The sequence below is a fragment of the Danio rerio genome, chromosome 5 (assembly GCF_052040795.2).
Source record: "Danio rerio strain M-AB ecotype USA chromosome 5, GRCz13ab, whole genome shotgun sequence".
NCBI lineage: Eukaryota > Metazoa > Chordata > Actinopteri > Cypriniformes > Danionidae > Danio > Danio rerio.
This window is the reverse complement of record NC_141025.1, coordinates 37585928-37600764: the sequence shown is the minus strand read 5'-3', so window position 1 is coordinate 37600764 and position 14837 is coordinate 37585928. Positions and strand designations below refer to the sequence as shown.

The following is a 14837-nucleotide window of genomic DNA, read 5'->3' as shown; positions in this document are numbered from 1 at the left end:
TAGAAAAATACCTTAATATTTGCTAACGCCTTTTGTGTCAGTTATTAACATGAGTTAATTCACTGTAAACAATCATAAACACACTCTCTTTTCTAACCACAACAGTTCATTAAAATATACATTTTTTATTTAATCTGAACAGCAACTAAATCAGTGCAAAACTGTGCTATAAATCCATTTATGAATGTCTCTATGACACATTTATGTAAACTCATAAATGTATAAAAATCTAAACAATTCTTACCAATAAATTGTTATCCAAACAACATGAATATTACAGTTACAAACTAATAATTATATTATTATAAAATACTTTTCTAAAAAAACATTTTAATTGAATTCATTGTGCACTTTCAAATATCAATGGTTTCTGCTTTAAGGGGTTGATTCCGAGTGTATAATTAAGACTTTGTTTTGTTTCTAAGATGCAAAGCAATGTGTGTTCATGCTTCATTTATAGAAAATTACATATACAGCTACTCAGCTAACATGAAAACGGCTGTCATATTTCCTAAAAGCCCGCCCTCAAGAGGTTCTGATTGGTCAGCTAACATAATGTGCTGTGATTCGTTAATCGGCTCCACGTCACGCCCCTACAAGCACGTGCTTTTGTGTTATGTAAACTGTAGCTGTTAGTCATATCAGCACACAGGTGAACCTCACGACTGCTTTCTAAAATAAAATCTGACAAGTGTATTTCACATATATTTGGAATAAGCATGTGTAAGTAATATGAAACTTTCATATATCATTTGCAAGTTTCTTATTTGAGATATAGAACACAGGGAAAGTGGCAGCATAGAGAGACACTGAAAGCGGCCAAGATGAAGATTGTGGGTGTTTACAGCGGTTTGACTGATAATTATAAATTTGCTAAATTGTTAGCATTTCCTGTTGTTTACATCCTTGCTACAACACACTGTATGCTAGACACTGTGCATATAATAGATCAATTTTAACAAATAAAAATACTTACAGGTTGTGGTTCAGAATCCACAGCTTCTTCGATTGAAGGAGTTTGTAGCCAAATCCAGCACTAAACTAGGAAAGATTCTGGAAGCTGTCCTTTGTCAAATGCTAGAGCTATATATATTTGTATAATTCTCTGGAACATAATTAAACTGTAAGCACTTCTCCCTTTGTGCATGTCCTTTGGAAGCCCAAATACAGAAACAGAACAAGTTCTGTGGAAATAGCAGCGCTTGAACAGCATTTTAGCTTTCGCTGCTACAACATTACAGCACATCTGGCCACGTCCCATTGCTGCGCGGAGTGTATGCACGTGGTGAAAGCGTATATCCGGAAGCCCTTGTGATCTCACTAGCCTGGATGTATTTTTTTGTAGTCTTCAAACCTTGTTCGCTGTAGGCTTTGCTAAGCTAACTCTGTAAAAGTCAGTGTCTCCCTTTGCATTGAACTTTGAGCGTGTTACATTCAGTGATGTTGTTTATGTTCACACAGCTACATTACACATCAACTAAAGTTTAAAATATGATATTGTAGTGGACCACCCCTTTAATTGTTTTTCAAAAAGCATACTTAAATATGTTAGTTAACAAAATTCAGTCACAAAAAACATATATAAAAATTCACCAATAAAAAAATTGCAAAAATTATGAGTATTTTGATGCCGCCAATAGCCTAGTAGTTAAGTGCGTCGACGGATAGCTTCCAGGTGCGACCTGAGTTTGATTCCTGGCTCGGGGTCTGTTGCTGATCCTTCCCCTTTCTCTGCTCCCCACACTTGCCTGTCTGTAAATCTCCACTGTCCTATCAATAAAGGTGAAAACCCCTAAAATAACATTATTTTTAAAAAATATGTGTATTTTGAGGGTCTTGCAATGTTTTTTTTTGTTTACTTTATGTAACTGCAAATAAATGCAAATTTCAAATGATTTGTCATATGCACTAATGTTTATTAATTAGTTTGCACAGTAAAGTGTTAGTTCTACTATTGTACTATTGTAACAATACTAATTTAGCAAAAGATTTTGATTTCAATTCTACTCATCAGATAAACCAGAAAAATGTTTTAGTTTCACAAACTTAAGCAGTGCAACAGTTGTAATGTTTTTTGACATTGTAATGATATTTCAGATTATGATAAAAACATTACTGTGAACACATATTTAGTTTTACTTAGGCCAGAATGTTACAAATAAGATAAGTATGAAAAAAAAAAAAAAAAAAAATATATATATATATATATATATATATATATATATATATATATATATATATATATATATATATATATATATATATATATATATATATATATATATATATATATAATTTTTTTTATATCCATGAAGACAATTGATTGAGCAGGGCCAGTAAAGCCCCCCATGTCCAGGCCATGAGACCCCACACTGTGATTCACAGATTGAGTTGAGTGATGGGCTGTCACAATGGTTCCCCAGACTCCCTCAGTACCAGCCAGATTCATTGCATTAGTCTTTCAGCCTTAAAATGTGTCAGATGCACTAAAAAGTGTTGCTATAGGTCTTTTGAGTAGCCATTCATTGTTATTGTTACAACATCATTTCAAAATGTTTAAAAGAGCGATACGACTGCCAACTCTGAATATGCAAATTCACACAAACAGAAGCGACACCTGCAGTTAATATGTCAGACCCCAGACTGGTGAGACCCAGCATGTTGTGTGTGTGTTTGTATGTATGAATGAATGACAATAGTGTGTGTGTGCATCTCTGGAGATCTGCTGATGTTTGGAGAGCCAGCATCCGCTCAGCTATACAAACACTGACTCACAATTATATTACAGCCTGTGCGTATAAGCGTAAATCTGAATGTGTGGTCCATGGCCCCCTGCACCTTCCCCAATGAGAGAAAAATTGTCCTCTTTGCCAAGTTACATTAGTGTCAGCGCAGAGAGGAGCCGAGGTGAAGCATGTGCAATTGCGTTGTGTTTGTGTGTGTGTAGGTGTGTGATGGAGAAAGATCAAGTACTTCACAGCACAGCATCAAGTAAATGACCACCATTTCCTGTCTTTCTCCATTCAAAGAAGGCTGTAATACCCACAGAAATCTGTTAGCATTTACATTCATTCCAATGGCAGATGCTGGCTGGCACAGGATGTTGCGAAAGAGTGCAACTGGCAGGTTGCCATCTTTCTCAGGTTAATCACCTGAGCAGTAAATGTCATGTGACTAATAATTCTTTAGTTGATGGAGTTGAGCACTTTAAGTGAATATACTCACCCTCATGTTGTTCTAAACCCACAGACATCTTTGGAACACGAATAAAGATATTTTAGGTGAAATCTGAGAGCTCCCTCATCCTCCATAGACAGCAATAGTCCCTGCTAGTTCAAAGTCTAGAAAAAAAAAATAATAATAATCTTCAACACATCCCATATGCCTTCAGTGGTTCAATCAGAAAAGTATCAAGCAATAAGAATACATGTGTACCCACATATAAAACAAATGACTTTATTCTTCTCCTTCAGTGTCAATATATTGCGCACATTCACAAGCACTTAACTGATGTGTACCCCAGATTCTTGTATGTAGCTTCTACTGTTTGAAATAAAGCAAAGGCATATCTGCGGTAATACGTCAGCAGCAATGCAACACGCATACTAAGAACAGCGTTCTTGTGAATATGCGCCCTACACTACCTGACAAAATTCTTGTCGTCCATACCAGTTGTAAGAGCAACAAAAAATAACTTGACCTCTAGTTGATCATTTGGAAAAGTGGCAGAAGGTAGATTTTTCTGATGAATCATCTGTTGAACTGTGCCCCAGTCATCACAAATACTGCAGAAGACCTATTGGAACACACATGGACCCAAGATTCTCACAGAAATCAGTCAAGTTTGGTGAAGGAAAAATCATAATTTGGGGTTACATTCAGTATGGAGACTTGCAAGAGATCTGCAGAGTGGATGGCAACATCAACAGTCTGAGTTATCAAGACATTTGTGCTGCATATTCTTCAGCAGGATAGCACTCCTTCTCATACTTCAGCCTCCACATCAAAGTTTCTGAAAGCAAAGAAGGTCGAGGTGCTCCTTTCTTTGCCATTCCAGATGACTTTATTAATAAGTTATTTGAGTCATTGCAGAGATGAATGGATGCAGTTCTCTAAGCTCATGGGAGTCAGACACAATATTAATTCCTTTCTACTGCACCATGACTTTATATTCTATATTGTACATTATTTCTGTTCAGTGACAAGACTTTTGTCTAAGCAAAGTCAGACCTTACTGTCCTAATTAAAAAAATTAAATCAAGACATGATCATATTTTATTTAGGTAAAATAAGCTTATTCTAGGCTTTTGCCTTTCATATAAGCCACTTCTGATACCAAATTATCAACTAGAAGTCAAGTTATTATTTGTTGTTCCTAAAACTTGGATAGGCGACAATACTTTAGTTAAGTAGTGTATACTGACATTGAGGAGAGAAAGCTGTTGAATAACATTGTTATTTTTCATGCTAAAACAAAAGCTCTGAGTAAAAATTTGTTGTCACATGAAGAAAAGCAACCTGAAACATGTACAAACTGACATTAATCATTAACAATGCAGTCAAAACTGAGAGCATTCAACACAACTGCTCTACAATGTCATCCACCATTTTAGCTAAAATGCATCGTTTTCAAAAGTCTTTCCGTAGTCCACACTGTCTAACCAAAATGCCAAATTCAAATTGAATCACTTTAGAGAAATTTTTTTAAAATATATGTTTTTATTAACTAAAAATGCCATCTCGGTGTAGACAGAAGGCCAATATGGAGATAAAGTATGCGTTTTTAAACAAGAATGTATTAGTATGGACATGGTCATAATTGATGTTTACAATTGTATGCTTTTAATTATTTCTAGTAATTCCAATAAATTTGTGTTTCTCAACCATGTTCCTGGAGGACCACCAACACAATATGTTTTGGATGTTTCCATGCCTGTCACACCCATTACATGTCTTTCAGTCTCTGCTATTGAGCAGATTATCTCAATCAGTAGATCTCAAGATTTCAATCAGTAGATGACAGCAGTAGTGCAGAAGTAGTACATGCTTCACCTTTAAGGTCCAAAAGAAAATCTAGCTTGTAAAAATACATCAACAGTCAGTGCTAATACTCTAGTGGTTAAATGCTTCGACATATAGCATCAAGGTGCTCACGGTGACGCAAGTTTGATTCTTAGCTTGAGGTCGTTTGCCACTCTCTGTTCCCTACATTTTCTTGTCAAGACTCTCCACTGCTACAAACATTATAGTTCCAATGAACATGAAGCTTCCATTGTTATTTTTTTCGTATTGTGCAGCAGAGAAATGGAATTTTAAATGAGCAAACAATGGTCGTGGCTTGCTTTTTCTACCATGGGCTGAATCAATGTAGTAAAGTAGGCGTTTCATTCAGAAAGATCAGAAAAAGGGTTTTAGGAGTTCTTACAACACAACAGCTCCTCCTGAGGTCTGATCTTCGTATGTGGATTACTCAGTTATCTGGATTTGGTTACTGACGATTTGGCACAATCCAGGGGTCCGTTCTTCGCACATGGATTACTCAGTTAGCTGGATTTGGTTATTGACGATTTGACACGATCCAGGATCGTTTCGTTCTTCAAAACTGATCCCAGAGCTATTGTCATAGCAACAGTTCTGGTAGCTCAAACCTGCTAGGGTGCAGGCTCATTTTATATAAACAGGATCAGATCGGGTTATTAATAATTACTTATGCAATCTGCACTCCAAAACAAAAGTACAAAGACTGCCACCTAATGGTTCAATAAGAACATTTACTGATATGGACTTGTGTGTAATAGACATGCACAATATGCAACTTAAAAAAAAAGCAATAATACATATGCAGTCATGAACATGTTTTAACAGCTAATCTGATGGTAATTTGATACTTCACAAAAGTTGCAGATACCTTTACCAATATCAAAATGCTTTTGTAAACATCCAGTTATTCTTTGAACCAAATAAGAAACAGGCTACTACTAATTCTACTATGGCTACTATAATAAAGACAATCCAATCTAACTGTAAAACTAAATAAATAGCTAAATACTTTTGACACATGAAAGTGTAAAGCATGCAGCCCTCTAAAAAAGGTGTAAAGTTATAGCATATCATATTTAACGAACCGTTTACTACGAATTTTATGTAATTTTGCTCTCATGGATAATTGAATAATAACTAGATTATGATGTCATTACACTGTTGTGCCGTCAGCCAATCGTTGCATTGCTGATAATGATTTCAAGGATCGATAGATCTGTCCTTCACAACACACGCAGCCATCTCTGATCAGTTGATCCAGACATTTTAATCTGATTTGCGAACTTGTTTGAAGAACCAAATCATCCAGAGATCAGTTATCAATATTAAAAGATCCAGGATCTGTCAAATCATCTTAGATCATTTAAGCAAGGTACGAAGAACGGACCCCAGCTCACCATTTCTGTTTGTTGTAAAAACTGACAGTTGGACCAGAGTGGTTAAATATGTTAAAAAAACGGGACATCTGGCCACCCTTACTGGGGACTAAAACAGGGCTACTCGAAATAAAGATTGGGCTACAGCCACTCCAAGCCATGATTTAGTGGTGTCACTGTTTTAAAACAGCAGCGAATTAAAAAAAATTCTCCACTTTATTGGCATAAGACAAAACGGCGTTTTCCACGTTATGACGCAGATGAATTCTTCAGCCAATTAAGGGTCCCATCCTTTCGCAGGCCCTAGGGCTTCAGCCCAGCCTAGCCTTTTTGTTAATCCGGCTCTGATAATTGCTACATCTATTAGCAAAAGCTAATGCTAACCATGCTCATTCTAGCCATATTTGTCACCATGATAAATAATGTTATACTTTACACACACACACACATGCACACAACCTCAGCAAGCAAGCAGGGTGTATTTAGACAGGGTGAGCAGTAAGGTGCACTCATGTGAAGAAATGAAATGACATTCAATGACACTTTCAATTAACTGTATGTGTGTTTTGTCTTTAAGTGGATGCTGTTTGAAATTTGCACTTGGCAATGAAATGACACCATATGCTTGATTTTTTGTCATCTTACTTAGTCCTGAACTGAACTGTCACATATATCACAAAACTGGCAATTTGCTCAAGATGAAAGAAAGAGAGAGAGAAAGAGAGAACGGGTGAGAGAGAAAGAGATGCTCTGGTTGCATAAACTGTGTGTGCTTCAGCACAGACTATGAACAAAATACACAACGACTGAATGTCATCAGTGTTGCCTGAGATTGACGCAAAATTAAAAACATTTTACAAAATATCAAAAAAGGTGGTGCAGTGAGTAGCACAATCGCCTCACAGCAAGGAGGTCGCTGGTTCGCGCCCTGGGTCAGCTAAATTGTGTGTGAATGCAAGAGTGTATGGGTGTTTCCCAGTGCTGGGTTGCAGCTGGAAGGTCATCCGCTGTGTAAAAACATATGCTGGATAAGTTGCCGGTTCATTCCTCTGTGGCGACCCCTGATTAATGAAGGGACTAAGCCAAAAAGAAAATGAATAAATAAATAAATACCTAATAAGCATAGTTTGAAAAAGTGAATAAATGTGTGTGTGTGTTATTTAAAGACACTGGATGGAGGACAGTCTCAGAGAACACACACACCGATGTATCTCTTACCACGTGTCTTTCCCTTTGACCCCTCGGTGCTGATGGATTCATCGTAAGCGGTTGCCTTCCTGCTAAGAAAACTTTTAACACCTTCTATTTGTACAGATGTAGGCATGCGATGCTCTCTCTCTCTCTCTCTCTCCCTCTCTCTCTCACACACACACACGCACGCGCACACACACACACACACACACACACACACACACACACACACACACACACACACACACACACACACACACACACACACACACACACACAGCTAATCATCTCCCGATTTGTCTTCTGTTATGGCTTGTCTTTCCCAGTATGTATGTTACCCAAGATACCCAAATGAATCACGGTTAAATATTCAATTCCTTTTAATAGTGAACTATATGATCTGGACGACAAGTAGATTAAAGCGATTAAGAACGTGTGTGTGTGTGTGTATGTTATTTTGATGGGAAATGGGGCTGTTTTTGTAATCTGGGATTGCATTCTGACCATTTTCTTTTGCAATGTGTCTGTGAGACTGGAGAAGATGTGAAAAGAGAGAAGAGTGGGAGGAAAAAAAAAACATTATTACATGAAACCTGTTGATAAAAGACACACAACAGTGTCAGTAGTTTGAGCGAGTATGTCTGTATCATCACAGTCTGCTCCCCAGAAATTGTATGAAAGGATCAACCTCAGAGGCTCCACATTGTGAAAAATCTGAAGAACATCAAATCCCATGGTGCCCTGCTAAAATAACAAAGGAGAGAGTTGATGAACTGGTCCGACATGCAACAACTTCTACAGCTGGATGTCTTAGAAAAGACATAAAAGCTGTCTCATCTGTTTTTATCCTGGAATAGAACAAAAATGGCTGAAACTTTACAGAAGTAACTTGACAAATGTTTCATGAAGTTCTCTGTAGTAACATCTACACTAAAAAATGAAGTAAAATCTCATTTAAAAAAAATATAAAAATGTAATTTAAGATATATTTTTAAAATATATTTATAAATAATAATATCAAATAAAAATATGAAACAGCAGTGGCAACAGGTTTGTTCTTCAGTACTACTGTACATTGAAGTGAATTGTCAAAAAAAAACAAAAAAACAATAGAATATAAGATTGAAGACTTGGAGAAATTAGAATAAATAAAAAAATATCCCATATGTGAGTTCGCTGATTCATCGGAGGACTGAATAAAATTGATAAACTGTTGACAATGAGATCAGTAAGATCAAGATGTGTATAAAAACGTAAAAGGCGTTTGGTATATTAATGTATTTAAAATACTACTAAAGGTATTTTATAATCTATATAAATGTAGTTGAGATGAAATTCAAAATCTTTCTAAAATTAAATAAATAAAATGAAACACTACACTCCCCGGCCACTTTATTAGGTACACCTAATTAGTACCCAATGTGTGACTGTGGAGGCCATTTGAGTACAGTGAACTTATTGTCATGTTCAAGAAATCAGTCTGAGATTATTCACGCTTTATGACATGGTGAGTTATCCTGCTGGAACTAGCCATCAGAAGATGGGAACACTGTGGTCATAAAAGGATGGACATGGTCAGCAACAATGGTCAGGTAGGCTGTGGCGTTGACACAACGCTCAATTGGTACTAATGAGCCCAAAGTGTGCCAAGTAAGTATCCCCCACACTGTTACACCACCACCAGTTTGAACTGTCAATACAAGGCAGGATGGATCCATGCTTTCATGTTGTTGATGCCAAGTTCTGACCCTACCATCCGATTGTCGCAGCAAAAATCAAGACTCGTCAGACAAAGCAACTGCTTTTTTCAATCTTCTGTTGTCCATTTTTGGTGAGCCTGAGCTAATTGTAGCCTCAGTTTCCTGTTCTTAGTTGACAGGATTGGCACCCAGTGTGGTCTTCTGCTGCTGTAGCCCATATGCCCTAAGGTTAGACGTGTTGTGCGTTCAGAAAACGCTCTTCTGCATAACTCGGTTGTAATGAGTGGTTATTTGAGTTACTGTTGTGTTTCTATCAGCTCAAATCTGTCTGGCCATTCTCCTCTGATCTCTGGCATCAACAAGACATTTGCGCCCACAGAACTGCCGCTCACTGGATATTTTCTCTTTTCGGACCATTCTCTGTAAACTGTAAAGATGATTGTGTGTGAAAATCCCAGTAGATCAGCAGTTTCTGAAATATTCAGACCAGCCCGCCTGGCACTAACAATCATGCTACATCCAAAGTCACTTAAATCACCTTTCTTCTCTATTCTGATGCTCGAATTAAACTGCAGCAGATCGTCTTAAACATGTCTAAATGCCTAAAATGCATTGAGTTACTGCCATCTGATTGGCTGATTAGAGCTTTGTTTTGGACAGGTGTACCTAATAAAGTGGATGATGAGTGTATTTTGTGCTTATAGATTGCATTAAAATTAGATTAAAAAAATAACACTTTATTTTGATGGTCCATTTGAGTATTAGTAGACAGTCTGCTTAATATCTGCTGATACTGCTCTTTTAACACATTTAACTCACTGTAAGAAACTTTGCATGTCAACACTAACCCCAACCCTAACCTAAGAGTCTACTTATAATCTAATGAGAATTAGTTGGTATGTAGATGCAATGTAATGGACAATCAAAATACAGTGTGACCAAAATAATTAGGTGACATGGTCGCTCAATGGTTAGCACAGCAATAGGGTCGTTGGTTTGAGTCCCGGTTGGGTCTGTTGGGATTTCTATGTGGAGTTTGCATGTTCTCCTCATGTCGAGTCCAAAAAAAAAACCCTCAAGAATCGTGTTGTTTAAGCTCATTTTAAATAGGTAGCTTGATTAAACAGCAAATGTGATTTTTGAGCGCATTTACAGTGTAATGTAAAAGCATTTAAGCTCATCATGAGAAAAGTGTGTCTAAATAAACATGATAGTCTTGCAGTTCATTCAACATATTCAACAACACACACTCTCACACACCCACGCAGTCGATGTAAAATAAATACACTGTGACAGATCTAATATCAAAGCACTTCTCAGAAGCTGAAGCATAAGCTTAGGAAATCTTTCTGTCTGTTTCTCCGTCTGTTTCACTCGTCTTTTTTCCGCTTCTGTCTGACACACATTCCTTTGCTTGTCTCAGTCTCTTTCTCCCCGTCCGCCTCGTCGCTCATCCCTTGAATGTGAGTCTCTTTTTGTGCTTCTTTGTCTGTCCTGCTTTGTTAACTCTCTCTTTTTCTCTCACATTCACACCCGCATAAAGCAAAGAATCATGTAGCTCCAGCCAACCCCAGAAAAAAAGTCAAAGACAAGAATTAGAGGAGACTTCAGGAAGCAGGCGCTTACTTGTGATGCACAAACGCAGTGAAGCCAAACCCCCCCCTCATATTCTGGTCAAAACATCCAATTTACTCATCAAAGTGTTTAGGCTGCCGCTGTGACATGGCAAGAGCAGAAGATGACAGTGCAGAGCTTTGACTTTACAGTGAAGGGTGAGGCTTAATGGCTGGAATAACAGAGTTGGGCCTGCAGCGGCTCTCTAATAATGGCAACACACACTGTTTACACTGCAAGCCAATGAACCAACATTGTGATGTGATGTGACTAAAACAGAATGCGCAGCGCGGTGGTTTCACATCATGCCTAAATAAAGAAAATAAATTAGCAAAGTAAACAATCTTTGACCTGTTCAATGGGGTGTGAATGCTCCAGAATAAGCTTGTTTTAAAATATTGAAGACCCTTGTTTATACTTGATATTAAGATGGGTTTTGATTGGTCAGAGGGGGAAAGAAGACATGCCTGTATTTACCAGCCTGATCTCACGAGGAAATTATTTAAAATCTCGTCAGTTTAGTGGCTAATATGCAATCACAGCTAGTGTTCTTCAGCCAATGATAAACTTCCGGTGAAAGGTTAATGTGACCACTTTTAATTTAACAAGCTTGCTTTTACAGCATCGATGTTGTACTGTAGTTTCAATACATTCAGTTAAATAAACTTAAATGGCCATGAAACCCCCTTGTTACAGCAAGATATTTTCACACCTCTACTCTGGAAAAAGTCAGGAAAGTGGGCGTGTCCAGTTCTGTTTAGGGGGAGTGTCGGAGGAGCAAAAGAGGGAGGGTCTGCAAAAAATTCGAATAAAAATGGGAGTGTCGGTTTGGGCACACGCTGATTTTCACAGAGGCAAAACACACACAGGGGAGAAAGAAAGTGACTGTGTTTACGTGGACATCAGTAATCGAATTATTTGACAAATTATTAAATAGTGGACTTTAACTGCAGTTTGGCTCTTTTATTCAGGAATTTCATTCATGTCCCTCGTGACAAACGGGATATTTGTTTCGAGGAACTGCTCTAAGTGTGTATTTTTCATGCAATGTTTGTTACTGCACGGCGAATGAGAGAAAAAAACCTTTGCATTTTCCCGGAAACTTAGATGCACTCGGCCGGTAATGTCAGAATGCTGTGTTTGTTATTCCTGTCACAAAATGCAGTGAAAATCCTACACGATGGTAAGTTTGATTGTGGTGCTAACATTTTTACACTCTGTGTAATAGTTCGATAATAATTAACATTGCCTTCTGAATAAACAAAGACAACTGGTCGCTCACTTACCAAATCTGTAGAGACAGCACAATCAACACCAACTAGAGCTGCGTCTTTATTACGATAGAGAGAAAATGAAAACAAACCTTCACTGCAGCAAATTATAAAAGCAACACTGCACGCTTGTTTTTGCAACACAACGTGCCGTCTCGCTGCCGTCTTAACTAACTGAACCGCCTTGGAAGCTATCATGAATATTAATAAAGTTGCATAATTGAGCGTGCTGATTGGTTTAAACAAAGTCTTCCTCATGCATCAATGCAGCACACTCAGAGACGTAATAAGGCCCTCCTAGGTACAGACGTCCAGTCTACATGCTGGAATACACGCTAAGATCTCATGGCCGTGACGCAGCTTCAAAAATTCGCTTCAAACCAGAAGTACAAATTTGCTTGAAATAACGCAAAAACAACCAATTTTCACTTTTTAGTGAAATATATATATGTGTTCTAATAGTGTTTTTAGCAGTGTGGGGCACATATACGACTGTCAACAGCTCAAAAAATGTATTTTGGTGTTTCGTAACCCTTTAAACAATCATTTAGTTGTTCAAGTGTAAAATGAGATGAAAGAAAAAGTTGTAACCACTAGCGCTATCAGGATTAGCAGGCGAGTGCAGAAACTCCATTGAAAATACTGGGGTAAAATAAACAGTCATAATTTAAAGACATGGTAGGGGGAAATGGAATTTAATGCAGTGCTTCTTGTTCGATCTGAGACCCACTTCGTATATCTATCCAGCAGTGGAGATCACAGATTTTTAAAGAAATCTGTTCTTAAACATGGCAATTTTGTAATGGAACAATTCACCAGAAGCCCTGAGGCTAGCTGGCTGAAAATGAAAAGTCATTGTGCATATACCCTATACGAGTTTAGTCGTATGAAAATGTAAGATTTTAAAAAGGAGGCAGGGCACCCAACCCCAGCCTTAAACTGTCATTGTGGGACGAGCACATAGTACTAAATTGTACAAATGAGATCATACGAATTCATACGAATTAGCCACTAAATAAAAAAGTTAGGAAGTGCCGTGAGATTGTGTTGGTTTTTACCTGAAATGTAAATAAGTGTTTTTTTGTCCAATTGCAACCACTTTTCTGATGCCGGAGGGTCTGTGTGCTGGTATATAGCCTATATGATGCATCTTACATACTGTAAGCAACCACATAATCACCCTCAATTGGATCTAAATATTTATTAATTTTGTTTTGTTCTGCTGAACACACATAAATAAAAAAAATAAATAAATGTTGCAAACTGGTAGGCATTGACCTTCACAATAGGAAAAAAATACTACTGTAGTTAATGTTAAAAATATTCTTCAAAACATTTGTTTGTCTTCAAAAAAAAAAGAAAGAAACCTAAACAGATTTTAAACAAGAGAGGAGGGTAGGTATTAATTATGTGAATAACATATATACATTATTAAATACAATATTTTTTTTAAATTAGAACATTAAATGTCTTAAATTAAAACATTGAATTAATGCAAGGAATAAGTCATTTTAATAATGTGGAAAGATGTTTTGGTCGCTAAAATCTTTTTCCTGCATGTTGCTTAACAAAAAGTGAAATAATTAACAGCACATTGAGAATTTTATGAGATCAAACACTGATGAACTTGAATGTGAGGTGGTTAACCACAGTATTTCAAAAATCTATTTGTATTCAAATGCTAATTTATTTTGAGAAAGAAAATTTTTATTTCAGACAAAATTAGCTGCTGTTTTTTTCTATTTATTGTCATCTTTTTCATTGATTTTACTTAGGTAGCATTATTTGTTGTTTTTAGATTTACAAAGTCAATACACTTTTGGAGCTTATTACCATTAAAGGATAAAATGAATACTGAAACAAAAAATAGCAAAATATGCCTAACACTGTGAGTTTGAAGTAGGACTGGTAATCCTTACAATATAAAATGTTACATTTAGTTGTTCCCTCAAGCCAACCTACAGCCAGTGCACTTTAAAAACATGTCCTGTTAAGAATGGTCTTTTGTGGCTGTTTGAATGCATTTTGACCACATGTGCATTTATCTCACTACAATAGCAATGTGCTTGTATGCATTTATGACCACCTCTGGAAATGGTCTAAAGTGAACAAGCTTCAAACGTCTGAACCCCAAATTCACTGCTTTTAAAGGCGCAAAATGAAAAAAGGTTCACTAAACCATCCAAAAACTACTTGAGCAGTCCAAATTCAGAAGAAAAAAATATTTGAACTAGTTCTTCTAAAAACTTCTAAAAGCATAATGCTTCATTCACACTAGCAATGACTTTGTAGCTGCCTGTCACTCTGGGTGGTGATCTGCTGCAAACGCAGGTCTATGTAGGTCTACAGCAAGGAGAATACAACCAGCCTCTGAGCGAGCTGAGAGAGTTTATGTGAACTCTACTGTTGCTCCTATTGGCTGTCGATCAAGAAAGTCTTTTACTCTTTATTCAAGTTAAAGGATTCTCAGCTTTGTTGCATCGCTCAATGTGCCGATGTGTGATGATTTCTCCATGGAGTTTTGTAAGATCTAATGAAAACCACAACTCCTATGATTCCACACTCATAGTCATCAAATTACGCCTTGTTGTGAATACACATCATTTAGTGGTGAAAAATACTATAACACACTTTTCTTAAACTAT

At 37.0% G+C, this 14837-nt stretch overlaps 1 long non-coding RNA gene across 7 annotated transcripts in view; it reads right to left on the bottom strand.

The window, feature by feature from the left end:
* The window catches only part of LOC103911089 (uncharacterized), an 85995-nt gene that overhangs the window by 2927 nt on the left and 68231 nt on the right, over positions 1–14837 (bottom strand). For 2 of the 7 annotated variants that reach the window (XR_015491428.1, XR_015491427.1), the window contains exons 4-5: positions 3440–3543; positions 3226–3341 (exon numbers count right to left, since the gene is read on the bottom strand). This is a non-coding gene — a long non-coding RNA (uncharacterized LOC103911089). Of the gene's footprint in view, positions 1–111; positions 1771–2302; positions 3342–3439; positions 3544–14837 lie in introns of those variants that run through there. The other 5 variants (XR_015491421.1, XR_015491425.1, XR_015491430.1 and 2 more) reach the window with 4 other exon arrangements.